Source organism: Mauremys mutica, chromosome 2 (genome assembly GCF_020497125.1).
Source record: "Mauremys mutica isolate MM-2020 ecotype Southern chromosome 2, ASM2049712v1, whole genome shotgun sequence".
NCBI classification, from domain to species: domain Eukaryota; kingdom Metazoa; phylum Chordata; order Testudines; family Geoemydidae; genus Mauremys; species Mauremys mutica.
The window spans coordinates 57,511,408-57,538,848 of NC_059073.1; the positions used below are offsets into that span (position 1 = coordinate 57,511,408).

General features: G+C 42.2%; 1 long non-coding RNA gene across 1 annotated transcript in view; it reads right to left on the reverse strand.

Annotated features, from left to right (window-relative positions):
• Positions 1–16,149, reverse strand: part of LOC123365340 — a 120,763-nt gene extending 104,614 nt beyond the window's left edge. The window contains exon 1 of the long non-coding RNA XR_006577535.1: positions 16,029–16,149. This is a non-coding gene — a long non-coding RNA (uncharacterized LOC123365340). The remainder of the gene's footprint in view (positions 1–16,028) is intronic.
• Between the last annotated feature and the right edge of the window lie 11,292 nt (positions 16,150–27,441).

A 27,441-nucleotide genomic window follows, 5' to 3' on the forward strand; every position in this document is an offset into this window, starting at 1 on the left:
TCCATTTATCCAGGATGCACCCATCAGACTGTGCAAGAAAAGTGACAAGACACCATGACGGACAACTATCATTAATCAATCCTCCTTTCCTCTCTCCATGCCTTTCACCCAACCTTCCACACATACATACACAACCACTCAGATTTCAGCTTATCAGAAACACCTTGAACTCTGCCCTGAAAGTCAAACTTGGCTACATCAGACTGAGGAAGAAGCAAATTCCAGCCTGGCGGGATCTCCACCGAGAACACTTTGCACCCAGGTTATATACAGTAACACACAAAGGCCCCAGTCAGGATGGCAGAATCCATTGTGCTGGGACCTGTACAACACAGATGGAGATTGTTCCTGCCTTAGATGTATGCATACAGGTTGAGATTTTCCAAGCAGGATTCCAAATACGTGTCCAAGTCCCCTAGACAGCTTAGAAAATCTCAACCATAAGGACTACAAGTTTGAGCCTCCGATCAGCATCAAGAGAGAGGTAATCTAATTTACAAAGGGTCTAACTAAAAAAGCGTTTTATAAATCAAACCAACATATTAACTTTAATCTGGAAGCAAATCTGAGGCCAGCACAATCTTTGGAGAACAGGTATAAATTGCTCCCACCACTAAGTAAACATGCCTCCACATGCTACATTGGCTGAACTCCAAGAGGTCTCAGGCATTGCCCAAGCAGAGCACTCTGCAGCCATGCAATCCAGAGATGACAAAGGCTTATGTAACTGTGACAAGGTCCATAGTCTGACAGAAAATTTTGCAACCTCCTTGCCAAGCACAGACCGGAAGAAATGCTCTAGTCTACTGATCATCCAGAAACAGCCAAAGATCTACAGGACCTTCAGGTTGAGAATTGAAATAAAACACAGATACTCTCACTTAGATAACGGCCGTTTTGAGTCTATAATACACTCAACTCTGAGGGTGAAAGCACACTTGTACATCTACCCTATTTTTTTCTCACAGTGTTAGAAACATCTACCATGGGGAACATCTTACCCCGTTAAAGATCATAAATGAGAAATGTTAACTAGGAACTATACAGTGACACGGGAGCATTGCGGAGTTCCCACTGAAAGTAAGCTACATAGGAGGTATACACATGGAACAGGAGCTTCCTTAATGGTTAGCACTGTCCCCAATGTCTCTGTTTTGGATACTGAACACTGGGTTTTACGTAGGAAATCAGTCAAGTACACAGTCTTGACCAGTTGCTAAATAATGCATGGTATTGCACATGCAGTAGGCCTAGCACTGCATAGTACCATTTCAATCCATTCAGGAGAATAGCAAATGCAAAGAAGATAGCTGATCCTGTTTTTTATGTATACATTCAGAGAGATGCACACATATAAACACAAACATGTACATATATCCACATAAAAATTCATAGTAAGACACAGTCAAACGGGAAATTTGAAAGTGTTCTAAATGTAACATGCAGGCTAACTAGACATACAACAAAAGACTTCTGAACCTTTATCAAATACAAATTAATAGGAATACATTTGAATTGTTAAGATGAACATTGCCTTTCAGATTGGTTCATAACTATTTTCATGTTATCATAAGCATAGAAAAAATATTGTTGCAGCTCCACCTAGTGGACACTTAGGATAATTACAACATGGAATTGAAGTCTCAGGAGCTCAGCCCTTTCTGATAAATTTCAGTGAAGAAAGGCCCAGACTTTGTAAATCTTGGAAATGAACTCTACTTTGTTTACAGCTCCAAAGGGACGACAGAGGTGAACCCTCAACCTCGTGTTTGTATTCAGTACCTAATGTTATACATACTACTGAATTCCACCCTCCAATCCTCAAGCACTTTTCTCATCAGAATGAATCATAGATTTGTCTTTTGTAACGGTCTGTGAAACAGAGGCTGATTTTTTTTATAGTACATACAATATTTGCTCAAAGAAATTAACAGCCATGAATGTTTGCCAAAATCTTAGGAGACAACTTTGCAAAAGGTAAAAACTGTTAAAAATTTGTACTCAAAAAAAGTATGTTTGGTTTTATTTTTAAAATAAAATTGTGAATATGTCTATGACTTCAGACCAAGTTAAAGCATAATGTTAACAGTAATTTGCAAATCTATTGCACATCTAAGGGCCTATGAGTTCTTAATATTTATTGATTTAGCCTCTGTACCATCCCCATTTTACAGATGGGGAAACCAAGGCACAGAACGAGCTCAGCAATTTCCCAAGGTGACACACGATGTCAGTGAGAGAATGGGAACAGAACCTTGATCTTCTGACAACCCTTCCTCTCCTGATGGTGTCATGGTGAACTTTGAGGACAAGACAGGCTGTTGACAGAAGGAATCCTTAGTGTGTAGATTGGCATTGTGTATTGTACAGTAGTTTTGCTACTGCTGAATGGAAGAAAACAAAATGGAACAGTCTCAGCTGATGCCTTTACCTTGACTTTATTTGATTTGCTTTTGCATTTTAAACACACCCAAAAATGCTTAGTTCACAAACAATATTCCATCTTGGCCTCTCCTCTGTCCCTTTTTTTAATTCAGAACAATCTTTAAAAACCCATAGTAGAAGAAACTGCATAATTTGCCTTGCTATCTGTTTTCAGTGTGTTTCTCCAGAACCCAACTATCTGCTATTCATATAAGAGCCTAGCTGAACTCACATTTTGAAAGGCTCTAAGCTTCTGGAGCTAAAAAACAGGCCTTGAGTTACCTACCCTCCAGTCCTGCTCAGGGGTGCTGGAATAATTTTTATAGTGGGGGTGCTGAGAGCCATTGAACTGAACTGGAAACCCTGTATATGATGGAAACCACTTCAAGCCAGGGGGTGCTGCAGCACCCCCAGCACCACTAGCAGCACTTATCTTCCTGCTGCCAGATAAGTAGTCAGACAATGAGTTGTTTCCTCCTGCTGGTGGAGGAGATATGAAAGACAGGTAGAGATTTTATGGGATGACAGACCCCCTGAAAGAGCAGGGCTGCTTCGGCTATATATAGATATAGATATATATTTATATTTCTGATAGCACTAAAGCTTACATAAATAATTTTAATTCTGTATATAGTGCAAGTACCAACAATGAGCTCGATATTGTGACAAAAGGCCCTGCCACAAGGAATTTACCATGAAAGGCTCAATTCTGCAAACATTTACTAATGTGCTTAAATTTAAACATGTGAGCAGTCCTGCTGCCGTTAATGAGACAACACACGTGCTTACAAATTAAATATGTGAATAAATGTCACCAGGAGCCAGGTGGATGAAACTGGCAAGGCAAAGCCTGTTGGAATGATCAATTGTGATATTTTGTTTATACATATATATATATATATTCGAGTTTATTTCTTATTGACTTGTAAACATATTTCACAAGGAAAAGATATGAAAGGACATAATGGTTGCAACTAAATTTGTGTTAACTATGCACAGTAAATTAAGCAGAAAAAAGACTAAATACTGTACACAATAATTAAGCTCACTGTTACAGGGCTGTACTGTAATAATTACAGCCAATATTACATGCACACGCTGATAATTCAGTTAAACTGCCTTAAGCATATATCAGCAAAATCTCCTTTACACATGCAGTGCTCTGAAAATATTTCTAAAAATCAGCAAGTTTGGACTTTTCATTTTGAAAACTACCATTTTTCCTTTCCCTGTCTTGTCTCTTCTGAAAAACAAAACAAAAACCCAAATATAAAGAGAGCATTCACTCGGCTTCCTACTAAAGCTTTTACATTTAAGAAATAATAGATGCCTGTCTAGACAACCCTAAAATTGTTTTAGTTACTGATGTATGGATGACTGATAAATGTCATCTTTGCTGCCTGCAGTGCATTTTGCATCCAGTCTACTGACATTTGTCTATAGCTGACCTGAGTCTGCATTTTTCATTTGCATGAAGTATTTAAATTTTACAGCTAGGAAGCTTCAGGATTCACTGTTTACAGGAAAATACAAAATGACCCCCCCTCCCCAACAAAACCCACAAAACTTTATTTTCTCGTCACAAAGACATTTTTAATGAAACAAGTAGGGAAAATTTTAATCAGACAAGAGGCACTGGAATTCACTTCATACCTTTCCAGGTAAAATAATTATTAATTCCTAGCTTCACATTTCTCAGATAAAATGATATCTGAAGCATGGATACCAAAAAGGAGAATTTAATTACACACACACTCAGGTCTTCGAAAACAATGCAAATATGTGTTTGCCACTTACTAAAAAATGTTTGTTTAAGTCTATGGATGTAAAAAAATTATAGGTTTTTCACTTGCTTTTAAAATATTTTTACATTTATTGCCCTATCAAGATCTTTAGGAATGTGACTGAGGAATAGTGGGGATTTTAATGGTAAAATAGATCACTATGTTTTCACTCTTCTACTGAGAAACATGCTTATTGTCTCCTGTCACATATTACTGTAGAATACAGATGGTTGCGAACAGGGGCTGCTAACAGGGAGTTTCGCAAGGGAGTTTGGAAGGGGAGCAGGAAGGAAGCGGGGGTCCCTTGTCGGTCCTATCCGCACCCCTTTAGTCCCCTTAAAACCTATAAACCAAACTACATTCAAAACTTCTTGCTTTAAACAACCCTTTCATTAACTAGGAGACAATGCAGGCAGAAGCCCAGCAGCAGAGTGGGGGCTATCCAGTTTATTGCACTGAGTGCAGCATGTATGATTACCTGCCCTGTGGGCGGGTGGCGTATGTGTGCAGTCGGTGCAAGGAGCTCCTGGCCCTCAGAGACCGTGTACGGACTTTGGAGGCCAGGGTGGTGGAACTGGAGGAGCTAAGAGAGGCAGAGAGGTATGTTGATGAGGCTTTCCGGGACACTTTAGAATTGTCCCACCTCCGATCAGACAGACCCTGCGCTGTTGAGGAGGAAGAAAAGCCCAGGGAAGCAGAGCAGTCAATGGGAGCAGAGGGAAACCTTCCCATAGTTGGGACCCTCCTTCCAGATGGTGCTGAGGTTACCTCCCCGGGGGAGGGAACTCCAGTTTCTAGGAAAAGGCAGGTGTTAGTAATGGGAGATTCGGTCATTAGAAACGTAGATAGCTGGGTTTGTGATGACCGGGAGAACCGTATGGTGACTTGCCTGCCTGGAGCGAAGGTTGCAGATCTCTCGAGGCATCTAGACAGACTTATGTGTAGTGCTGGGGAGGAGCCAGTGGTTATGGTACATGTAGGTACCAATGACATAGGGAAGGGTAGGAGAGATGTCCTGGAAGCCAAATTTAGGCTGCTAGGTGTTGTGTATTTGGTTGTCATGGTTTTTGGTTCCTATGGTAACTGAGTTAGATTATTAGGGGATAGCTCAGCCAGCTTCAGCCGGCTGGGTGAGTTCTCTGAGTCTGTAAATAAAGGTGGTTTTGTTAGCTGTCTGCTGTCTGGCCTCAAGTGATTTCTTCCTAAACCGGCTGCCCCCAAGGATATAACAAGTGGCGACGATGGATGGGATCCTGGTACTGCTCCAGTAACAGAAGGAAGTAGAAGTCAAGGTACAAAACAAACAAATAAAATACTGCTTGTTTGCACTGACTGTGAAAGTGAAACTAAAATCATGGCTACTCTGACCAGGCCACTGGAACCTTTTGATGAGAATATAGAGCAGTGGCATGTGTATACTGAGCGTTTTGAGCTTTTTGGTATTGCAAATGACATTACAGAAACAAAGAAGGTGCCAATATTCTTAAGTGTTGTAGGGGCTAAAACCTACTCCCTGCTACGCAGCTTACTACACCCTGTTAAGCCTGAGACTAAATCTTACAGTGACATTGTGGAAATCCTGGGGTCCCATTTCTCCCCAAAACCACTGGTAATTGCTGAAAGATATAGGTTCCACAAAAGAGACCAAAAGGAAGATGAAACAGTTGTACAATTTGTAGCCATTTTAAAAAAGCTAGCAGAACACTGTGAATTTAAAGAGATGTTAAATGATGCCCTGCGTGACAGGTTAGTGTGTGGCCTCTACAGTGAAGCTATACGGAAGCGCCTACTGACAGAGGCTCAGCTTACCTTACAGAAGGCTGTTGATATTGCTGTCTTCATGGAACTGGCTACAAGGGAGGCGCAATACATCGGTGCATCCCCTAGGGTGAAAAAAGTGTCACAAGAACTGACCCACAAAACGGTGCAGAGTCAAGAATGTTACCGCTGTGGTAAGCCGGGTCACCAAGCATCGGAATGCTGGTGTAAGGACCTGGTGTGTCGACACTGTGGCAAAAAGGGACACATTGAGTGTGCCTGTAAACAAAAGAAAAGGAGGCCTGTGGTCTGGCCGACAAAAAGAGGAACCTTGCATACCCTAGAGCAGACCCAGGATGATCAAGGTGACACCTCAGCACAAGAGAAAGTGCCACTGCATGTTTTGTCTTTGGCAGTGGGTAACCCCGTTATTGGATGGCAAACGTATACGCATGGAACTGGACACCGGTGCAGCCGTCTCACTGATCTCCGAGACTGTGTATAAAGAAAAGCTACAGCATCTTCCGCTTAAGGCAACAAAAACTGTTCTGAAGACGTATACGGGAGAAGCTGCGCCTATGCTGGGCACTATTGATGTTAAGGTGGAGCTCAATGGACAGGTGGCTAAATTGCCACTGTTTGTGGTGAGAGGTAACTACCCAGCCTTAATGGGAAGGTCTTGGCTTGGGAAGATTCAACTGAACTGGGCAGAAGTGCACCGGATGACTAAAGAAGAAACCAGTCTAACCCCTATACTAAGGAAACATGCTGCTGTTTTTGGAGATGATTTGGGAAGTATGAAGGGAATCACTGTGACATTGAACATTAAACCTGACAGTCCACCAAAATATCTGAAAGCCCGAACTGTGCCATATGCCATCAGGCCAAAAGTTGAAGCAGACCTGGAGCGCCTGGTCACCAATGGAGTCCTAATACCAGTTACCCATAGCTCATGGGCCACTCCTATCGTTCCAATAGTGAAGAAAGATGGCTCTCTCCGGATTTGCGGTGATTTTAAAGTCACTGTCAACCCAGTGTTGTGTGCAGAGCAATACCCGCTTCCCCGCATCGATGACCTCTTCGCAGGCCTGGCTGGGGGACAAAAGTTCAGTAAGATTGACCTGAGTCAAGCATATTTACAGATGCACGTCGATGAAAAGTCCCAAGAGCTGTTGACTATTGTGACTCATAAGGGGCTTTATCGATACTGCCGCCTACCCTTCGGAATAACATCTGCTCCCGCCCTGTTCCAGAGGGCTATGGACCAGATCTTGTGTGGCTTGTCAGGAGTTCATTGCTATCTGGATGATATCCTGGTCACTGGAAGAAATGAAGAGGATCACTTAAGGAATTTAGAGGCTACCCTACAAAGACTGGAAGACAAGTTACGAGTTCGCAAAGACAAGTGTGAATTCTTCAAGCCCTCTGTTGAATATTTGGGACACATCATTGATTCTGCAGGTCTTCATAAGGCCCCTGCAAAAGTTAAAGCTATTGTGGAGGCTCCCCCACCTCGAAATGTAAGCCAGCTGCGCTCATTTCTAGGACTACTGAACTACTATGGAAAGTTCATCTCACAGTTAGCCACACTGCTAAAACCACTTCATGAGCTCCTTGGGCAGAACAAGGCCTGGAAGTGGACTGAAGCCTGTGATGTTGCATTTAACAAAGCTAAGGATGCATTGCTAAATTCTGAAGTTCTAACGCACTTTGATCCATCCTTACCCCTACAATTGGCCTGCGATGCCTCTCCTTATGGAGTGGGAGCAGTCGTGTCACACATTATGCCTTCGGGAGAAGAGAGACCTATTGCTTTTGCTTCACGCACTCTAAGCAAAGCAGAAACTAACTACGCCCAAATCGAACGTGAGGCATTAGGAATTGTTTTTGGAATTCGGAAGTTTCATCAGTACCTGTTTGGGCGAAAGTTTACTCTTCTCACAGACCATCGACCTCTGACGTCAATTTTTGGACCCTACACAGGCATTCCCCCATTAGCTGCTAGTCGTATGCAACGTTGGGCATTGTTACTTTCAGCACACACATATGAAATCAAATATTGGAAATCCACTCTGCACGGCAATGCAGATGGCCTCTCAAGGTTGCCTTTTGCCGGTCAAACATCAAGATAGTGCCCAAAAGGAAATCTTCTACTTTGAACAGGTAGAGAATACACCCATCACTGCTACTCAGATAAAGAAGGCAACCTGCGTTGACCCAGTATTGTCCCAAGTTATGGACCTGGTGATGCATGGAAAATCTCGACAAACCTCTCCGGTCTCATCTGACCTTGTTCCCTACATGTCCAGAAGGACGGAGTTATCGGTCCAATCTGGTTGTTTGTTGTGGGGGAGACGTGTCATTATTCCTCCACCACTGAGATCACAGCTGTTAGAACAGCTACATTCTGGTCACTGTGGAATAGTGCGCATGAAGGAAATTGCACGAAGCTATTTTTGATGGCCTGGATTGGACAGTGCTATTGAAGAGAAGGCAAAAGCTTGTATGTCATGTCAGGGTGTGAGGAATGCACCCCAGTGGGCACCCCTACACCCATGGGACTGGCCTGAAAACCCGTGGCAACGTATTCATGTTGACTTTGCTGGCCCCCTTGAAGGAAGCATGTTCTTGGTGGCAATAGATGCCCATTCTAAATGGCCAGAAGTCTCTATAATGCAGTCCACTACTGCAGAGAGTACTATCCAAAAACTACAAGGACTCTTTAGTCGTTTTGGTCTGCCAGAACAACTTGTGAGCGACAACGGACCGCAGTTTGTCTCTCAGGAGTTTCAAAATTTTATGAAGGCAAATGGGATACACCACATCACGTCAGCACCATATCATCCATCCACCAATGGATTAGCTGAAAGATTTGTGCAGACAATGAAAAACGCTTTGAAATCAGCAAGGGGACAACACTCCATTCAAAAGCGTCTGGATACCTTCTTACTTTCCTACCGAAACACACCTCATGCTACGACCCAGGCTTCCCCAGCCTTTCTAATGTTGGGACGACAGCTGCGCACTTGCTTTGATCTGCTGAAACCTTCTGAACCCAGACAAACTGTGCAACATCAGCAGCAATATCAAGTCATCAGACGGGCACCCAGAGCAAAAGTCTGAACCTTTAGCCTGGGACAGCCAGTTTTGGCTCGGAATTATACTTCCAGAGCTAAATGGGTCCCGGCCACAGTCATCACTCAAACAGGACCTGTTTCCTACACAGTCCGGACTGCAGAGACTCTTACCTGGCGGCGACATGTAGATCAGCTGTTGCCAGGTCATGCCAGTCCTCAGGACCCATCTGCAGTTGAGGGGTCTGACTTCACCTGTTCTGGTGAGACACCGAATCACGAATCACCTATTCCTGACTGTCCTCCTCCATTACTGCCGGCGGCTGAGATGCCCCTTTGCCCAGCACGAGTTGATACCACCTTCTCACCCGTTCGTGCTGCGGACCCTGAGCCCATGGTACTTTCGGGTGCAACAACACCAGAAGTTCGCAGTAATCCACCTAGAGACAGAAGGCCTCCTCATCGGCTGGATCTTTAGCTAGGGTGAACCCATGGTTATGGGGCAAAATAATCCCCAGGGTTTAGCCGGGAATGGAGGCAGTCTACCCTCCTTATCTAGTCTAGTGTGTGTTTTATTTAGGGGATGTTCTTATTAGGGGGGGAGGAATATGTTGTGTATTTGGTTGTCATGGTTTTTGGTTCCTATGGTAACTGAGTTAGATTATTAGGGGATAGCTCAGCCAGCTTCAGCCGGTTGGATGAGTTCTCTGAGTCTGTAAATAAAATGGTGGTTTTGTTAGCTGTCTGCTGTCTGGCCTCAAGTGATTTCTTCCTAAACCGGCTGCCCCCAAGGATATAACACTAGGGAAGAGACTGAAATCCAGGACCTCTATGGTGGCATTCTCAGAAATGCTCCCAGTTCCACGCACAGGGCCAGGTAGGCAGGCAGAGCTTCAGAGTCTCAATGCGTGGATGAGACGATGGTGTAGAGAGGAGGGATTTATGTTCATTAGGAATTGGGGAAACTTCTGGGATGGGAAGAGCCTATACAGGAGAGATGGGCTCCACCTAAACCAAAGTGGAACCAGACTGCTGGCACTAAACATTAAAAAGGTTGTAGAGCAGTTTTTAAACTAGGAGATGGGGGAAAGCCGACTGCTGCAGAGGAGCGTGTGGATCGGACACAGACTTTTCTTAGGGGAGAGTCTGATGATAGAGAATCTCCAGGTTATAGTCAGGAGCAGAGGACGGAAGAGGATATTGTAAGGGCCGGATCAGATGATAAACAGTCACATAAAAAAGAATCTGGCACATCAGAAAAGGGCAGACAAACAGGGACAAGTTTCCAAAGTGCTTGTACACAAATGCTAGAAGTCTAAATAATAAGATGGGTGAACTAGAGTGCCTTGTGATAAAGGAGGATATTGATATAATAGGCATCACAGAAACCTGGTGGACTGAGAGCAATCAATGGGACACAATCATTCCGGGGTACAAAATATATCGGAAGGACAGAACAGGTCGTGCAGGGGGAGGAGTGGCACTATATGTGAAAGAAAGTGTAGATTCAAATGAAGTAAAAATCTTAAGCGAATCCACATGTTTCATAGAATCTCTATGGATAGAAATTTCATGCTCTAGTAAAAATATAACATTAGGGATCTATTATCGACCACCTGACCAGGACAGTAATAGTGATGATAAAATGCTAAGGGAAATTAGAGAGGCTATCAAAATTAAGAACCCAATAATAGTGGGGGATTTCAATTATCCCCATATTGACTGGGAACATTTCACTTCAGGACGACATGCAGAGATAAAATTTCTTGATACTTTAAATGACTGCTTCATGGAGCAGCTGGTACGGGAACCCATAAGGGGAGAGGCAACTCTAGATTTAATCCTGAGTGGAGCGCAGGAGCTGGTCCAAGAGGTAACTATAGCAGGACCGCTTGCAAATAGTGACCATAATATAATAACATTTAACATCCCTGAGGTGGGAAGAACATCTCAACAGCCCAACACTATGGCATTTAATTTCAAAAGGGGGAACTATACAAAAATGAGGGGGTTAGTTAAACAAAAGTTAAAAGTACAGTGACTAAAGTGAAATCCCTGCAAGCTGCATGGGTGCTTTTTAAAGACACCATAATAGAGGCCCAACTTCAATGTATACCCCAAATTAAGAAACACAGTAAAAGAACTAAAAAAGAGCCACCATGGCTTAACAACCATGTAAAAGAAGCAGTGAGAGATAAAAAGACTTCCTTTAAAAAGTGGAAGTCAAATCCTAGTGAGGCAAATAGAAAGGAGCATAAACACTGCCAACTTAAGTGCAAGAGTGTAATAAGAAAAGCCAAAGAGGAGTTTGAAGAACGGCTAGCCAAAAACTCCAAAGGTAATAACAAAATGTTTTTTAAGTACATCAGAAGCAGGAAGCTAATGTAACGCCAATATTTAAAAAGGGCTCTAGAGGTGATCCCGGCAATTACAGACCAGTAAGTCTAACATCGGTACTGGGCAAATTAGTCGAAACAATAATTAAAAATAAAATTGTCAGACACATAGAAAAACATAAACTGTTGAGCAATAGTCAACATGGTTTCTGTAATGGGAAATCGTGTCTTACTAATCTATTAGAGTTCTTTGAAGGGGTCAACAAACATGTGGACAAGGGGGATCCAGTGGACATAGTGTACTTAGATTTCCAGAAAGCCTCTGACAAGGACCCTCACCAAAGGCTGTTACGTAAATTAAGCTGTCATGGGATAAAAGGGAAGGTCCTTTCATGGATTGAGAACTGGTTAAAAGACAGGGAACAAAGGGTAGGAATTAATGGTAAATTCTCAGAATGGAGAGGGGTAACTAGTAGTGTTCCCCAAGGATCAGTCCTAGGACCAATCCTATTCAATTTATTCATAAATGATCTGGAAAAAGGGGTAAACAGTGAGGTGGCAAAGTTTGCAGATGATACTAAACTACTCAAGATAGTTAAGACCAAAGCAGACTGTGAAGAACTTCAAAAATATCTCACAAAACTAAGTGATTGGGCAACAAAATGGCAAATGAAATTTAATGTGGATAAATGTAAAGTAATGGACATTGGAAAAAATAACCCCAACTATATATACAATATGATGGGGGCTAATTTAGCTACAGCGAGTCAGGAAAAAGATCTTGGAGTCATCGTGGATAGTTCTCTGAAGATGTCCACGCAGTGTGCAGAGGCGGTCAAAAAAGCAAACAGGATGTTAGGAATCATTAAAAAGGGGATAGATAATAAGACTGAGAATATATTATTGCCCTTATATAAATCCATGGTACACCCACATCTTGAATACTGTGTACAGATGTGGTCTCCTCACCTCAAAAAAAGATATTCTAGCACTAGAAAAGGTTCAGAAAAGAGCAACTAAAATGATTAGAGGTTTGGAGAGGGTCCCATATGAGAAAAGATTAAAGAGGCTAGTACTCTTCAGCTTGGAAAAGAGGAGACTAAGGGGGGATATGATAGAGGTATATAAAATCATGAGAGATGTTGAGAAAATGGATAAGGAAAAGTTATTTACTTATTCCCATAATACAAGATCTAGGGGTCAGCAAATGAAATTAATAGGCAGCAGGTTTAAAACAAATAAAAGGAAGTTCTTCTTCATGCAGCGCACAGTCAACTTGTAGAACTCCTTACCTGAGGAGGTTGTGAAGGCTAGGACTATAACAGTGTTTAAAAGAGAACTGGATAAATTCATGGTGGTTAAGTCCATAAATGGCTATTAGCCAAGATGGGTAAAGAATGGTGTCCCTAGCCTCTGTTCGTCAGAGGATGGAGATGGATGGCAGGAGAGAGATCACTTGATCATTGCCTGTTGGGTTCACTCCCTCTGGGGCACCTGGCATTGTCCACTGTCGGTAGACAGATACTGGGCTAGATGGACCTTTGGTCTGACCCAGTACGGCCATTCTTATGTTCTTATGAATATGACCATGAAACTTATTTACCAAGAAACTATAAGCTACCATTGCTAAGGCGTAGAGATGATTCTCTATACTACTGCATTAGCCAACTTGCCTGAGAAGATAGGGAATTTCAGCATTGGGACCAATGTCCAACAAATAGTCCTTCAGCAAAACAGCCCCATTGATTTCAAGTGAATGAGACATCTATCAGAATGAGTTCTAGGGGGACTTATAGGTTTGCAACAGGATCTTGCCCTCTAGAATTGTGGGAAATATCGGCTTTATATTTTTTAAATGCTTTCACCAAACTTGGATTTTTTATTTGTCTTTTTTTTTAATTCTATAGCAGAAATGTAACAACGTGCAGTTAAAATCTTCAGTGAAATCCCAATGCAAATTTTCCACAAAACAATTAGATTTCCCAAATTCTATCAAAATCAACAAAAACTATAAGTATTTTGCTTTCCTATTGGGCAGACAGGCCAAAGGTTCTTGGGTTGGAAGTATACATGGAGTTGACTACCTTCCTGAAGTGGAGCCTACAGCATGTACCTAACTTTAGATCAGTAGTCTGTGCCACTTTCTGCAGCTCCCATTGGCCGGGAACGGTAAACCACGGCCACTGAGAGCTGCGGGCAGCAATGCAAATGTAAACAAACGGTCTGGTGGCCCGCCAACAGATTACTCTGACGGGCCACAGGTTGCCCACCACTGGATTAGATTGTTTGCACCAGTGAAGCAACACCAATGTATCTGCAGTGAAAATTCATAGTGTAGATGTTTTGCACCAGTGTTGCTCATCCCAGCTTCAGGTAAATCTCATTTGTGCAAGGCATTTTTCTCATGATTACAATGTGTCCACATTAGGGGTTTGCATTGTGCAACTGTATCAGTTCGGTTACACTGGCACAAAAAATGGACAAACCCTGTTGGTGTGAATGTAGTGTTCACTTGTAGTGCTAGAAGGTCAGAGAAATAAAAATGTGAGCAAACGAAGGGAGTGAAAGACCCAAGGTAACCAAATCCCACCTCCTGCTGCGGGAGGGCTGGGTTCCACCCCATTCCTTGATCTAAGCATTATTTTCTCCCAGCAGTTTTTTTGGCAAGCTGCACCCTGTGTGCCCTTCATTTTACAGAGTTTATTTTAATATTTTCCCCTCTGCTGCACACATGATGATGAAAAACTCTCATTCACACACCAGCCTAATCACCCACAGTCACAACATGGGGGAAAATAGTCTGTGCCTTTCATTTTTCGTTAAAGCCCTACACTAAACAAACCACTATGGAGAAGCAAAGAGATGGGCGATTTCTGTGTATTTCTAACACATACTTTGCAATTCTTAAATAGGGCTGTTTGTCACATTCTATTAAGGCAAACTTATAACGAACACACCAGAGGAAGCCATGTACCTCTTTTTCTTTGGTTTATTAGAGAGAAAGTGATTGGGTGCGATGGATATCATGGGAGCTCAGAGAGAAAGCAGTACTCAGTTGCAGGGAAAGAGGAACAGACAATAACCTCCCCCACTCCCACCACCTCTGTGTTAGGAATCAGAGCTCCAGATGTAAAATCAAGTATACATTTTGGGGCCTACTTGTATCACGATCAGTGTAGTCAGAGAGCCCAGTTTCCTTAGAGGGTGTGTTATTGACAAGACATCAGGAAAACAGGGAACTCAGGCACTTAAGGTGAAAGCAAGGCAGCCATGTGGACAGAGCAGTGCATAGGGTTTAATAAAGTTCCACTTGTTCAACTTAACCTGCACTCAGCTTCACTCTTTGCAAATGAAACACTCCTGCACTGAAAACCAGCTTTGAACTTTTACCTTCTCACCACTCCTTCTGATGCACTGCTGTGATTTCTTTGCTCACAAAATGACACTGTGCAAGAAGACAGATTGTTTTGTGTCCTGCAAATCTACAAGATACACCTTTCAATAGTTTCACTTAAACTGCTTCCTTGTTTTGCACCGCTTTATAGAACACCACCAAAATACCCACTAGTATTCTAGTAATCTAAGCTACCTAGTACTCCCAAATGTATGGATCAGGCATTCCCATAGTTGAAGCTGCCAGAAAAGTAACTTTATAGGACCAGACTAGGTATTGTGTCAACATTCAGCACCCGTATAATAGCACGGAGATGAGGGAGGGGAGAGAAAGCATGCTTAGACACGTGAAACATATAGGAAATAAAAGGACAGAGTGAAGAAAAAACATGTTATTTCTTAACCGAGCTGAGGATAGGGAGGAAAAAAGGGACAACGACATGGCCTGCAGCTCTTTGTTTATGAGAATACCCTACCAGTGATCTACCACATCAAATGGAAGAAGGGCACTACTCAGTGTCTTTTCACTAATCTGGTTCTGGTGCAAATTTAAAAAGGGTGCAAAGTGATGTATAGCTGCTTTTAAAGGCCTAAGGACAGATTTTATTTCACCACCATATGCCAAATCCTTAGATTCAAGACTGGGTAGCATGATGGGAATGTATGGTACAATGCTAGTCTCTGATCAGAACAGCAGCTTTGGCCAACAAAGCAATAATCAACAAGCTCTTTTGCTCCAGTTAACTTTGCAGCAGCTCATTGAACATCCCAATCCTGCAAATGTATCTCTGCAGGTGCCTCCAGGGAGCCCTACTGAAGTTTGTGGTCTACTTGTATAATCCAGTTGTAGGATTGGGACCAACTGAAGGACTAACACCAAAACAAGCAGAGGTTAAACACTCCTCTTGTTTTCTGAGACAGTAGCCCTATGTAAAATAAGTAAATATTTTGTTTGTTTGTTGGAATTTAACAGTGATATCAGTGAAGCCACTAACCTTTTTTATTCTAGTCTTTTGATTAAAAGCAACTTCTGTTTTGTGCTTTCCTTTCTGAAGGCTAGGCAGCCACTTTTCACTAAGAGTTTGGTGCTTTCTACAGTGGGAACCAGGGCCTCATTAGTTTGCCAGAATTTGAAGTCATTCTTTTTAGCAAACATTCTTTTTATTCTTCCTCAGGATTTTAATTCTTCTTTTTTGCAGTTTTAAATTCTCTTTGAATATTTATGAGGCTTCTTATTTGTAGGACCTGAATCTACTCACTTGTTTAGAAGGTTTGTTTTTCTCTGTAGCTTCCTTGTGTGGCTCCTTCCTAGCACCAGATGGCTTGGTTTAAGTAGACAGCAGCTTGTACCTGATTGGAGGAAGTGCCACAGTAAAAATGAACACAGGGGAAATGCTCTAGGGCTTTAGGGGTTGGGCTCTGGTCTCAGATCACTGGTTCAAATCAAGACTAACTCTACTGAAATCAATTGAGTTACATCAGTGTGAAGCTGGTGCAAGTGAGATCAGAATCAGACTCCTAGGACTCTAAAAGAGGGATTTTAATTAAGTTGTCTCCTTATATAAAAGGGCAGGCATATTTTACAGGATGCTTTTATTATTGGTCTGATTTCTTAAGGAGACCATTGTTAGGAGTTGGCCTCATACATCCCTCAGTTTATCATATTTGTGTATTTTCTACTTCTCAAACCCTGCTTTTATCCCATGTACTTTTATAATAAGAGCCAGCTTCATATTACACCTGAAATCCTAACCTATTGGGATTTTTTTCACAAATTCTGCATATCATGCATCTATTTATTAATAGAACAGTATTTAAATACAGAAATAATGCCATACTCTTTGGGAGAAGACTGTATCCACCAAATGTTTGCCTGGCAGAGATGGGAGGCTAGACAGGGGGAAGTTTGGAAATGGCAGTAAGGGGAGGGTTGCAAATTACCTGATCAATAGAGTGGAGCAAGGGAGAGAAGTGAAAAAGCCTATATCCTATAGGGATAAGAAGGAAGATGGGTCAGCTATGAGAATTCAATTGCCAGAATAAAAGAGATGGAAATGAAAAAGCACAACTTCCATGCAGGGGCAATAATTGCCTTTGCATCCAATGCCTAGTGCTTGAAATAAAAAACAAAGCTATAAAAGCAGAAAAATAACATGAATAACAATAATAAACAGTTGGGTCCTGCTGTGACTGTCTGGCCTCTCTGTGCCAATTCTGTCTCTACAAATCTCATTCTGTGCCCAAACATGTTTCTGGAGCCAGTCCATGCAGTGTCTACAACCTAGTTCTAACAGCTATAATTATTAATATTCTTTTGCACGCAAACAGTGTTTTCTATCCAGCTCTCTGAATGTGCACTACCAAATGGGTAAATACTATGATTCCCACTTTGCAAATGGGGAAACTGAGGCCCAGAATGGGCAAGGGCTAGATTCACAAAGGTATTTAGGCATTGCAACCTGGATGCCTAATGAAATTCTCAGCCTAGAGTTGGGTGCTCAGGCTCCCCATGCATTGTATGGGGAGAGTTAGGCTCCTAAGAAAGGGACTCTCAGAAGCTAGCTGGCTAACTAAGCAGAAACCCACCTATACTAGCCAGGAGTGAAATGCAGAGAAAAGGGGTGGAGCTTAGGCCCAGATTCACAAAATATTTAGGTATCTAACTCCCATTGAACAGGGCCTCAAGCACATGATTGTTGGGCCAGAGGGAGGCACCTAGCTTGAGATTCGTACCTAAGCCAGGCCAGTCCAATCTTGTGGAAAGATTGTTAGAGCACTTCTGTGGTAAATGAGAGATGCAGATTCAAATCTCTGCTCTGCCTCATTTGGAACAGAGACTTGAACCCAGGTCTCTGCCCTAAACACTGAGTTATACAGCCAATCTCTCTCCCACCCAATGAATACTTAATTATTTATACAAGAAGAACAGCTCCAACAAGCCAAGCAAGAGCCACCTCAGAATAGCCAGGTGTTTAGGGGACCCCACTGGGTGTAAATTCCTGCTCTAAATAGGCAGAATGGAGATTTAAACCTAGATCTCCTACATGAGCAGCTTAACCACCAGGCATTGGGCCTCACAGCAAAGACTAGCAGGGGAATACATATCACAGCCGCCAAAGCTGTTTCTTTGGGGCCACCGGTCACAGGGCTGCCAGGGCTTGTTCTAGGGATCCAAGTAGCTCATTACTTGTGGGGTAACAACAGGACTTAGGCAGCTTTTGCCTGGGGTGAGATGGCAGCTGAGTGGTGTTTTTGAGACTGTCAGTGATGCCTAAATGATGGATTTAGGTGCCTAAAGAGATAGTTAGGCACCTAAATGCCTTTGTGAATCTGACCCTTGGACTACTCCTACTCACTGGTTCAACCCACAAGTGGGGTTTGGTGGACGAGTGAGGTGTGCAGCTAAGGGTATATTACCTGTGGAACATTCCCACCCCCTGTGGGAAAATAGTTAGACTGACTACAACCAAAGTTACCAGAAGTGTATGTGTGTGGGGGGGGGAGGCATTTTACTCTATATGTATATATGTTCTGTTGCTGTGCTTTCCCTAGTTTATGACTGTGATCTCTTTATTGTAATAAATATGTTCTTGTTTGTACACAGTTTTGGAGTGCTTGCTGCTAAAATTGCTACTTCTGCCTAATCTCTTAGAGCCCGATTTTCCATTGCCCTCCACTTTGTGTGATCACTTACACCAGTGCAAAGTGGATGCAAAATGAGTGTAAAATGCTACTAAATCAATGACACACTTACTTTGCAGTTATGTAAATGTCTGCACAAGATGCACCACAACAAAGAATAAGGACTGCTCTTTCCATGTGTAACATCACATGACCAGGTGCCTGGTGACACCAAATATTCATCTACTTTGGGCTCACTGTGAAAGATGAGGCCAAAGGTCAAGTGACATGAGCCACTCAAGAAATGTGATTGCCCAGTATAACTACACTTCTTTGTATTATTGTTTCCATCCTCTTTGTTTATTTCCTTTCTTGCTCAATTAGTCAATGGTGCCTGACTACAGCTGTGCAAAACCTAGTGGTTTTGGTTTGCATTGCTTCTACCTCTTAGTATTGTTGATAGATGTTGTTAGATGTTGGGTGCATGTGTGTGTTCTCTGTGTGATGTTCCAGCTCTGTGCAGATAGTTGGCACAGCAGACATCAACTGAACCTCCCAATAACCACAGACTCAGTTTGTAGCGAAGGCACTTGGTCAGGTTTATTGTCATCATTGTCAATAGTTACAGGGACACTACATATGTATACCTGTTGCAATGGACTAGCTCAGTTGATGGTGGGACTTTCCATTATCACCTACACCAGCCAAAGACACTTCCTCTGAGATATATTTTTATTAGGGTTGTCAAGCGATTAAAAAAATTAATCATGATTAACTGTGCAAAAAACAATTCATCCCGATTATTCATGTGATTAATCGCGCTGTTAAACAATAATAGAATACCATTTATTTAAATATTTGTGGATGTTTTCTACATTTTCAAATACATTGATTTCAATTGCACACAGAATACAAAGTGTACAGTGCTCACTTTATATTTATTTTTTATTACAAATATTTGCTCTGTAAAAAAGAAATAGTATTTTTCAGTTCACCTAATACAAGTATTGTGGTGCAATCTCTTTATCATGAAAGTTGAACTTAGAAATTTAGAATTATGTGAAAAAAAATAACTACACTCAAAAATAAAACAATATAAAACTTTAGATACTACAAGTATCTAAAGTCTTATTCAGCCAATCGCTCAGACAAGCAAGTTTGTTTACATTTGCAGGAAATAATGCTGCCCACTTTTTATTTACAATGTCACCTGAAAGTGAGAACAGGTGTTGTCACGGCACTGTTGTAGACAGCGTTGCAAGATATTTAGATGCCAGATGCGCTAAAGATTCATATGTCCCATCATGCTTCAACCACCATTCCAGAGGACATGTGTCCATGCTGATTACAGGTTATGCTCGATAACGATCCAAAGCAGTGAGGACTGACACACATTCATTTTCATCATCTGAGTCAGATGCCACTAACAAAAAGTTGATTTTCTTTTTTGGTAGTTCGGGTTCTATAGTTTCCGCATTAGAGTGTTGCTCTTTTAAGACTTCCGAGAACATGCTCCAGACCTCGTCCCTCTCAGATTTTGGAAGGCACTTCAGATTCTTAAACTGTGGGTCGAGTGCTGTAGCTATCTTTAGAAATCTCACATTGGTACCTTCTTTGCATTTTGTCACATCTGCAGTGAAAGCATTCTTAAATCAAACAACATGTGCTGGGTCATCATCCAACACTGCCATAACACAAAATATATGGCAGAATGAAGGTAAAACAGAGCAGGAAACATACAATTCTCCCCCAAGGAGTTCAGTCACTAATTTAATTAATGCGTTTTCTGGTTTTTTTAAATGAGCGTCATTGTCATGGAAGTATGTCCTCTGGAATGGTGGCCAAAGCATGAAGGCATATACAAATGTTTAGTATCTGATGAAATGGGTATTCACCCATGAAAGGTCATGCTTCAATGCGTCTGTTAGTCTATAAGGTGCCACAGGACTCTTTGCTGCTTTTACAAATGTTTAGGATATCCGGCATGTAAATACCTAGCAATGCCGGCTACAACAGTGCCATGTGAACACCTGTTCTCATTTTCAGGTGACATTGTAAATAAGAAGCGGGCAGCATTATCTCCCATATGTGTAAACAAATTTGTTTGTCTTAGTGATTGGCTGAAAAAAGAAGTAGGACTGAGTGGACTTGTAGGATCTAAAGTTTTACATTGTTTTGGTTTTGAGTGCAGTTATGTAACAAAAAATCTACATTTGTAAGTTGCATTTTCACGATAGAGATTGCATTACAGTATTGTATGAGGTGAATTGAAAAATACTATTTCTTTTGTTTATCATTTTTACAGTGCAAATATTTGTAATAAAAATAACAATAAAGTGAACACTATATGCTTTGTATTCTGTGTTGCTAATTGAAATCAAATATTTGAAACTGTAAAAAAAATATAAAATATTTAATAAATTTCAATTGGTATTCTATAGTTTAACATTGCAAATAAAACTGTGATTAATCACGATTAATATTTGTGAGTTAATCACGTGAGTTAACTGCGATTAATTGACAGCCCAACTTTTCATACACTGATACAAACAAGTTACGTATTTCCCCGCTGACATATCTAGGTGCCCCATTACCTTGTACACGTTGGTTTGATCAAAACATCTCTATCAATCATGCTGTCATGCTGACCTTATCTTTAGGATGGGCCAGCATGTTCCTGTTATCTTTGGGGGATGTGTTGGTATTGAGGTGTTCTGGTACCACCTATCTGGAATGTGTTTGGGTGAGTGCTTTGTGCCTAGCAACTTATAGCCCAGTGGGTTTGCTTACCTCTATTCTATTCTCTAATTTGCATTATATTCTGCTTTATTATATTCAGTAGTAATGCAAGGAATCTACAGGCTTGTATCCTGTAAGACATTGGCTTTAGCAGTTAGCATGAGGCTTGAGGCCTACGAACTTTGGCATAGATAAACTTAGGTAACTCATAAGTTTTGGGGAACTGGAAGTAGAGTACAGGAGGGAATTTTGTCCATAATGACATCAGCCACCCACAGAACATGAACTGCCACCAGCTTCTGGAAAGTTTTAGATGGAACATCTGACCACAAGAGTGCCATGGCAACAAATTGACGTATATGATAATGGGGTGAAATCATAAATACACTAAACTATAGAAGAAGGACACCTCAACATTAGTAAGGGGAGGAAATACAAATAAGGAAGAGGGGAGAAACCCCTGTTGAATATGCATTAGACGTGGTAACATCAGCATAACATATTATAAAAGTGGTATCCCAGCCTGTGGGCAGTAGGGAAGAGAGAGGTAGCCCTTGTGAGTGGCCAGGATGATGACTACTGGTGAAGATGAGGAAAGTGACCATGATGAGGAAGATGACGGCTAACATTTCAGGTTCTGCAAGGGATGGTGTGAGTATGGATGTTCAGATGTACTTTCTGTATTATCTCTATGTACCTTACTGAGTTAGAGTGTGTGTGACTTTGCTAATTATATTAATAAATTATTTCTTTGTAACTATAAAAGAGTTCCTATAGTGTGAGTGTTGCACCTGTGCACATCAGGGTTCGCACTATATAATCATCTCAATAATACTGGGCCTGATCTTGGGACAAGAACCTGTCAACCCTCAAAGTGATAACTGGGAATTTTTATTTATAATCTATAGACCAAGCAACAACCTCTTAGGAGTGTGTGTTTTTGCAATATCAGCCCTGTTCTTGCCAGATTCTGTGAGCAGGGCTTGCCTCTTGCTCACAACTTTACTTTGCTTTATGTCAGCAAAGTTTTGACCCCTACTTTAGCTCAGGCCTCAGACCTCATACCAGGCTTCTGGTACAAGCACTTAATGTTTCCAGTTTGTACCATGCCAAAAACCTCACCAATTTTATTATAAAAACAGTGTGTTTACCAACACATTCCTCTTATGAGTCTCCATCTCCACCACTAGGCCCTCAGATCCCCTCACCTTATTTTGGTTTTGGGGTCACTGTGGAGAGGGCAGCCATAATGCCTCACTCTAGGTGATATTTTAGGCACAGCACAAAAGGCTGGCCTCTTCCTCATATGCTGTTTTCAACAAACTGCCAAGGAACCCCACTGCCCCCTCCTTCTCATATGTCAGGTCATCTAGTAGCTCAATCCCATTCAGCAGCAATGGAGGAAGGAGGTTTCTGGCGCTAGAGTCTTATGAAATAATCAGTAAAGGCAATGGGAATCTTTCCATTGACTCCAAGGAGCTTCGGATCAGCCACCTGGACTGGACTAATTTTTACCTCAGTCTGGGCTCTTAAACACCCCGGAGGGCATTGCACAGTAACAAGAAAAACCCTGGAGTAGTAAGATTTGATTATATTTTGTTCAGTGAGAAGTATGCAGCCTGCTTACAACTCAAATTCGAGTTAATGCCACTTCATGAAAAAAGAGAGAAACCAGATCATTTGAATTACAAGATTGTTGATGGATTAATTTGTGACAGAAGAAAGTGAAAGTGAGGTGGTGACAAGGGGATTAGTTAACAAGATGCAGAAAGGATTCTAGAAGAGCTGCTCTTGCTTTACAAATACACTAGACTTTTTGAAGATATTGCTAGCATGACAGATAAAGGGAATGTAGCTGCATTATATATTTAAATTTTCCAAAGGCATTTGAAAAGGTACTACACAAACGGCTTATTTTGAAAATAAAGACCCATGTGATGAAGAGAAAGCAACAAAGTGAATTAAAAAGTAGAGAAGAGACAGGGGAAAAGGGAATAATGAATATAATACGATTAAAATGGAAGGTATTCTCCTGAGAAGTCTCACAGATAGATCTGCAGGTCTGAGTCAGTGCAGCTGCACCTTTTTTATTTAGGCTCAATAACACCTTACATATAAACTCGTATATGACCGAAAGAGCAAACATGTTTTGTGACAATACAAATGTAAAGATATTTTCTTGCCATAATATTAAGAGTATGCAGTGCCTCTTAATTACCAGGAAGATGGAGATTAGCAATAGTCTTGTACTATATTTATACAAACTCATGTTTAATGGTTTTTTCAGTTCCTTTATCCACTCAGGTATGGGAAAAATCTTATTGGACAGTACCTCACTTATGGCTCAGGGTTAGGCTTGTATTGGAGGCCTAGACCCTCTAGAAAAGTGGTGGGCAAGAAAACAACATCTTACAGCAGATTTAAGTTGAGTTCCTTGATCTAATTTAGCAGTTCTGTCTCTGTGAATGACTAATCAAAGATGAGAGTGGTTTCCCATGTGCATAGCTCCCACACCCATTCCAGTGGTATTAGATAGCTATCTTTTGCATTTATATGGACCATGTTAGCATCGAATAAGAGTACCTCACAGTCTTTACTGTATTTGTCCCCCCATGCCTTCTGAAGTAGGGCAGCATTATTATCCCCATTATACTGAGGGGGAATTGAAGCACAGAGAGACACACTAACTTGCTCAAGGTCATCCAGGTATCCTGCCACAGAGCAGGAAGTTGAACACAGATCTCCCACTCCTAAACTAGTGCCCTAACCACAGAACCATCTGTGTTCACAAGAGAAAGGGAGGAAGAGAGAATGTTATGGTATTCGTTTTCATTAATCATAATGGAGTTTGCCTCTAATTCAAAAAATTGTCCTGTTATCACTCCTTCACACTTTCCAGGTTGTTCAATATTTATATTTTTGAAGACAATATTTTGTATTTGAGAGAAGTGATTAGTTATTTTCTGTTATGGTTAGTTTTTGTACCCAATCCAGATCCCATTGACATCAGCAAGAGCAGGATCTCTCCCTGTATGGTATCTTAAATGGCCTGGAATCATTCCAACTGAGGGCCATTCCCTCCTTCCAACTCATAGCGCTGCAGCTGAGATGAGCAGAAGTGTTCAATCTGCAGCTTCCTTGGAGCCTGATCCACTACCCACTGACATCCATAGAAAAGCTCCCACTGAGTATGTTGTGACAGACCCAGACCAGTGGGGTACAGGAGTCTGGTAGAGGGCAAATATACTGGTCACTTGATGAGTAGTTTTCTGTTCCTTGAGTGACCAGAGCAGGGGCTGCACTAGAGTAATCAGGAACCTGCTAGAACCAATTAAGACAGGCAGGATAATTAAGACACCTGGAGCCAATTATGAAACTGCTAGAATCAATTAGGACAGGCTAGCTAATCAGGGCACCTGAGTTTAAAAAGGACCTCACTTCAGTTTGTGGTGTGCATGTGAGGAGCTGAGAGTGAGAAGACATATTGCTGGAAGGCTGAGGAGTACAAGCATTATCAGGCACCAGGAGAAAGGTCCTGTGGTGAGGATAAAGAAGGTGTTGGGAGGAGGCCGTGTGGAAGTAGCCCAGGGAATTGTAGCTGTTGCGCAACTGTACCAGGAGACACTCTAGACAGCTGTAGTCTGCAGGGACCTGGGCTGGAACCTGGAGTAAAGGGCAGGCCTGGGTTCCCCCCAAACCTCCCAACTCCTGATCAGACACAGGAGGAATTGACCTGGACTGTGGCCTTCTACCAGAGGGGAAGGTCTCTGGGCTGTTTTCTGAACCACATGGTGAATCTGTGAGGTGAGCAAATCTGTCAATAAGTGCAGGACCTACCAAGTTAGAGGAGGAACTTCGTCACAATGTCTACACATCAAGTATGCATCCACAGTTGAACGGAGCCAGCTGACTGGGTCTGGTGGGGCTCAAGGCTGCGGGGCTGTTTCACTGCTGTGTAGACATATGAGCTCGGGCTGGAGCTCAGGCTCTAGGTCCTGTGAATTGGGAGGGTCCCAGTGCTCAGGCTCCAGCCCAAACCTGGAAGTCTACACAGCAATGAAACAGGCCCACAGCCCAAGCCCCGCAAGCTATCATGAGCTAGTTGTAGATTTTTCTTTGCTATGTAGACATACGCTCTGACTTCAATGGAGCTGCATCAGGCCCATGATGTGTAAGAAAGAGAGCTTCTGGCAAGGATGACTTCTGGCCCTGATTCAGGAAAGCATTTAGCTCAGGTTTATCTTTAAGATTCTGCTTAATCCCATTTGAAGCAACAGGAGCGTTTGTAGGTATAAACTCTTCTGTGGGTGTTGGATCAGGCCCCAAGGGAGCAGCATTGACTTCAGTGTGCTTTACACACATGCTTAAATCTAAGTGTGTTTTTGAGTGTTTCCCTGAACTCCTGAAGCTGTCCTAAAGCCATGGCAAGGGCTTCTTGACTCAAGAATCTCTCTCTACCATGGATCAAAATACACCTCTCCCTCAATATAACGTGACCCGCTATAACACAAACTCAGATATAACGCGGTAAAGCAGTGCTCCTGAGGGGGTGGGGTGCGCAATCCGGTGGATCAAAGCAAGTTCGATATAACGTGGTTTCACCTATAACGCGGTAAGATTTTTTTTGGCTGCCGAGGACAGCGTTATATTGAGGTAGAGGTGTAGTTCCTTTTCTGTCAACTTTCCAACCAGAAATGTGCTGCTCTTGTGGTTTGTTAATTATTTTTGTCCTAAATTTTTTAAATCAGTGGTCAGGGGACCAAGCTCCCATGATAGGAATTTTCATATGTTCTTAACAGATAAATGAATAACATTAAACATATGTATGCATGAGAGAGAGAATGCTAACACAAGCATGTCGGTCTCTAGTGATTGGTTGCAGCTTAGAATGTTAGGGTTATTTTTGGATAGCCAACAGAGATCTGCTTCAAGCTCAGGCAGTTGAGGCCTGGGATTTTGGAGGTAAAGAATCATGGTTCTAGTGCTGTGCTGGTAAATATATTAAATAACATATTTTCCATTTAACAGCATCCCTCAAAAAAACACACAAAAAAAACCATTTTAAATAACAAAGTCAAGCTAACAAAAATACAGTAAAACCCAGCAACAATCAGTGAGTCAGAGATAAGGTTGTTGTGTTATGATAAAATCTGCATTTCTTTATATTTGAAAAGAAACATATGTAAGCAGAGTCAGGATGAGATCTACCCTGACATCTGGTGGTACATTATGAGGAGTGGGCAAAGGAATTTTAGGAATGTGCATTTGCATTGGTAAACCCACTCCACTTACCATAACACACGGCAGCATGGGATGGTTATTTTTACACTGTGGAATCCCCAATTTCTTTGTTATTGGGGCAGGAAGGAGAAAAAAGTTCTGTTACCTTAATTATGTGAATGAGGAACTATGAGACTGCTTTATGACAGAAATGACTCAACCTACATTAAATAGTACTGCTAGACAAGGGGCATGGGTTCCAAAACCCAGTGAAGGGAGAGAGGCGGGGGACTGGTGTGTGTACCTGATGGTATGGGCCCCTTTTGAGGGCCTGGAACACCAATTGCACATCCTCCTCTCTCCACTGTTAAAGAGCAGAGCTAATTTTGAATCCTTTAGGAGTCCATCTGGAGGCTGCTGACCTAAATTCACGTTGGGCCAAGGTGGCACTGGGGCTCCTCTACTACAAGTTGAAAAGCTGAAATCACTAAAAGAGCTAAGCTTACTAAGCTAAGATCACTGAGTGGGGGAGCCTGAAGATCGATCGCTAAGCAGCTGGCAGAGTGGAGCAGTCTGCAGCACGTTGGTGCAGCCCGTGGAACAGTGAGCAGTGTGGAGCGGTTCGTGTGGATGGCTGATGCGGTTCATGGGTTGGCTGGAGGAGCGGCACAGCTGATGGAGTGGAGCCAGTTGTGGTGAAGGCTACAGCAGAACTCCATGGAGAAGCGGGGCAGTCGGCCCTGGCCCACGTAAGGTGTCCCTTAACACCCTGCATGTGCCCCCCCCCTTTCCACCCAGGCTGGGGGGGTAAAACTCTGCAGATAAACTTTTGAACTCTGGGGTGGCACTGACCAGAGACAGAGACTCTTGGGTTGTTGGACTTTGGGGTAATTGGACTTAAGACCCTAAGGGGGAAAGAACAGTGCCAAATGTACTTGGAGGTGGGTTTTTTGCTTATGGTTTGTGTATAGTCCTGTTTGTGGTGTCTCTCCAATGTGATGCCGCATTGTTTCCCTCCTTTATTAAAAGGATTTTGCTACACTCGGACTCTGTGCTTGCGAGTGGGGAAGTATTGCCTCCTAGAGGCGCCCG